Genomic DNA, 4103 nt, shown 5'->3' with positions numbered 1-4103 from the left:
TGCCCCGCCCGGGCTATAGCACCCCCCGTGCGAGAGGGTCGCGGCATCAATGTTGACTGGTTACAGGCTGGCCATTTCCTGCAACAATCATGATGCCGGCCCACCGCCCGCGCGAGCATAGCACAGGCCCACGCGTACAGCCCAGACCCGCGACTACGCGCGAGTGCAGGCTCGCCCATCAGTCTCAACCTCTCAAAGGGCAGGCCAACTTTGCTGTTGCGCCCTTCATCATGTTCACATTCGACATCTTTCAATGTCTTCTACACAACATTTGTTGTCTCTTATTCTCATCCTATCAAGCCACCGTTCTAGTAACTTTCTGTCACACACCTTATTTTCTCTACTGCCACACCTTGCTCATCTTAGTTTCTCTAACCAACTTAACTTAAACACACCATTCTTCCATAGAACACACATCACTCACACACACTCATATACACACCCACTCATGAGGATCCTCTGCGCGCACACTCTCTCTCCCCCCAATTTGGTTCATTTTGGATGTTTTAGCGGTCTGATCTCTCACAGGAGGAACTGTTACCACCGGATATTTTTTGAGGAGGCCTCACTTCCCCTCGGGGATCTCTTTATTAACCCCAGCTATTTGAATACGATCGTCACCGCACCCTTGTCCGCCACGACGAAGCACTAGGTCCCTGACCTATCAGTAGTACGCGTAAGTCCCTGACTTTACCGTACACGTTACACACGTAAGTTCCAAACTTATTCACCGTATGTATCTTAACTTCATGCACACCTTATTTGATCTGAACGACAGTCTCCTCTTAAATTTCCTCTTTCAATTTGCAGCATTTCGACTTATAGTAACAGGTATTCTGCTTACCTTATCGGTGATGAGCTCAGGGTTTAGGAAACGTCGTACCAGCTCAACGTTGTGCGCTTATTCCAAACGGTTCGCCGACCGGGAGACAGTGTCCCTGACACTGTCCGGTGTCTTGGCTAAAGACCACGAGTTGTCAATTACCCTTCTCTTGACATCACGTCAGGGTCACCAAGAAATTGTTAGGTTACGGATTCTAGTTATTGATCTGACTCCAAATTGCGATCAACACTTAACACATAAATTGCTATGTCCTAATCCACACACTGGCGCACCTAACAATTTTGCGAGTTCGTTCTGTCAAAGAGAAGACCAGTAGATCAATCAGACCAAATTTACCAATTATTTATTCCTGACAGAGCGCACTAATACAGGCCTGGGTCCCGGGTCCCTCACACTAAAACTCGTGCGTTTTTGTGACCACCAAAAGACGACACATTCTTCCGGGTTGCCCAGTTTTAAAGAAACACAATATGAATATTAAAGCATGCAAAATATTGTGAGATGATTGGTCGATGGCCATCTCCTCCCCGGTCCAGGTGTCGCTGAGGTCAGACAGTTGGGTTTTTCCCTCGAAGGCCGGTCTCATAGACGTGCTGTTGTTCTTGTTCCTAACCGACCTTGAGATGGTCTCCTCCGGTACTCCCTATCCGGGCCTATTCCACAACACTTTGAAGAAAACAAGTTCATGCAGTTTGTCTGCACATTCCTCGCCCCCCACCAATCCACACGAGCACTCTAATACTAGATATTAATATGATTATAAGTTTAACACAACCTTAAAACATATGTTTGCAAACTGCCGAAAGCACATTTTCCTTTAGTTCTCACAGACACCTTTCATCATGGCCGCCATCAATTCGCCCCTGTTCAGCGATTTCTGCCTTTGATTGCAGCTGATTAGGTGCACACCGTGTTGTTTGCTCAGCCGCTCTTTGTGGACACGCCGATGATGCACTCACCATTGTTTGTGTGCGTCTTAAAGCGGCCCGCTGACGTGAGGTCTGTCCGACGACCGCTTTCCACCGCAACAAGTGCTCGCATTTGCAATCTGGGGTCCTCCCTGGTGCAAGACTGCACCACTTGCCTTGAGAGCATAATATTTTTTTGTTTTGTTTTTGGGGGTGAGGGACAACATGAAGTTTTTGGGGGTGAGGGACAACATGAAGCCCAGATGTGCTGCGAGTGATGTCGTTCTCCCGTCCGCACACCCGATGACCTCAGATGCTACTCACCATTAGTTTTTATGAAGTCTAATTCCTGCTTATGCATTCTACCAGATGTGATTAATATTGATCAATTCTCCAGAACGCTGACTCGCACCTCTTTCCAAAGGTCTCAAGATGACATTGAATACGTCTACTTGGCTCGGGGCAACCCGGGCCCAACGCAACACTCCACTTGTGAACATGCCGCAGTGCTCACAAGGAAATCAGCTAAAGTGGCTAGCTGGTTTACATTTCCAAACTTTACGCCATGCCGCCCAAAAAAAAATGAGGGCTACGATGAACTCAAAACATCCATTGACTTGATACGGCAAGACCTTACCACACTCTTAGAGCAGCAAGCCACCCTGCTCCAGCTAACGTCTGAACTAACGGAGCTTAAGAAATTATCCAAGGAGAAAGATGAGAAAATCCTGTCGCTTGAACGGAGAGTCGATGCACTGGAGCAGTACTGCCGACAAGAAGACCTCATAATCACTGGTCTTAAAACAGCACACCGCTCCTATGCCAGGGCGGCGGGTCCTCCGGATCCCTCGACAGATGACTCTCCATCGGACAAACTGTCAACGCTTGAAAATCAGGTAGTACAGTTTTTCGAGAGTAAGCTTATGGAACTCCAGAAAGGAAACATTGTCGCTTGTCACACACTCCCAAGAAACTGAAAACGACCAAAAGATGCTCCGAAAATTATCATTCGGTTCGTCAATAGGAAACATAAAGTGGATCTTTTGAAGCAAGGGAGGAAACTACAAGGAACGGGTGTTTACCTAAATGAGCACCACACTAAGAAGAATGCTGAGATAGCATGGAACGCACGCAAACTGAAGAAGGAAAACAAGATTCTCGCAACGTGGGTCAGAAACTGCAAAGTATGGATTAAAACGAATGGAGCAACACCAGAAGATGTCAAAACCCTCGTTGTGAGTGAACTGGAGGAACTGAAGATCTATGCCCTGGTGGTGGGGGAACCTAACATCTACAATGGCTGAACTGATGACCATAAACTGGTACCTATGGATCCTCCTGACGAGAATGGTGGATTACAGCGGAGCACAACATGGCAAACAGAAACTGGCGGGGAGGACATCCATCTCAGGTAGACCGTCCCCTTACACCCTTCATGCCATCCAGTGACACTCTCACTAATGCAGGAATTTCTGTCCCACCGAATCTAGACTCTTTATTATTTAATTCATTTGACCTAGAGAATGTTAATGCTGGTATCTATGAGTCCTTCTTGAACCCAGATACTAATTACACTCCCCTAAAATCTGTTGAATTGTCATGTGAATATTTTTCTGAAGATATGTTTAACAAACTGTGCAATACTCCTCCTGGCCACTGCCAAACAAATGTATTCGCCACTGTCCACTTTAATGTACGGAGTATCTCTAAAAATCATGATGGTCTGAAAACCTATTTATCAACCTTAACACATTCCTTCTGGACTTTGGTGCAGAGAGATTAAGGGCGCTCGGACTGCTTCGTCATGGAGCGACGCCGGACTGGCCTGCTCTTCCTCCCCCGGTTGGACTGCGTCCTGAGCTCGGACTGCTCCGTCCTGGAGCATTGTTGGGATGCGTCGGCAGCGGGTCTGCGAGGCAGCGGAAGAGGGGCCAGCGCGGAGACGTCGGGCCAGGCTTGCAGCCAACCCAGCTAGCCCATCCGTGCCTTCCATTCTCCTGGCGTACGTTCGTTCGCGGGACGACAAGATGGGTTGCGTTCGCCTGATAGGATCCACGAACCGGACAGTGCGTGCCTGCTGTGTGCTCGTGTTCACAGTGGCCTGGTTGACTGTCATCTTACCGGACTCTGCTGTGCATCGGGAGCGGCTAGCGTGCTATCAGGCTTATTGTTCATTGATGTTGACTTCTTATGTTATTTTTCCTGTGTTGTTTACTTGTATGTGCGTTGTGAACTCTGTCTTGTCACCCTGGGATAGTGAGAAACGTAATTTCGATCTCTTTGTGTGTCTTGACATGCGGAGGAATTGACAATAAAGGAGACTTTGACTTTGACTTTATAAACAACAACAA

The 4103-nt window shown here is 47.7% G+C and overlaps 1 long non-coding RNA gene across 1 annotated transcript; it reads left to right on the top strand.

Moving 5' to 3' along the window:
• Positions 1 to 1670: 1670 nt before the first annotated feature.
• LOC125970897 (uncharacterized) lies at positions 1671 to 4103 on the top strand. The gene is made up of 2 exons (XR_007482290.2): positions 1671 to 3163; positions 3527 to 4103. It is a non-coding gene; the product is annotated as an uncharacterized lncRNA (long non-coding RNA).

This window comes from Syngnathus scovelli, chromosome 10, assembly GCF_024217435.2.
Source record: "Syngnathus scovelli strain Florida chromosome 10, RoL_Ssco_1.2, whole genome shotgun sequence".
NCBI lineage: Eukaryota > Metazoa > Chordata > Actinopteri > Syngnathiformes > Syngnathidae > Syngnathus > Syngnathus scovelli.
The sequence above is the reverse complement of the archived record's forward strand: the minus strand, read 5'-3'. Positions and strand labels throughout refer to the sequence as shown.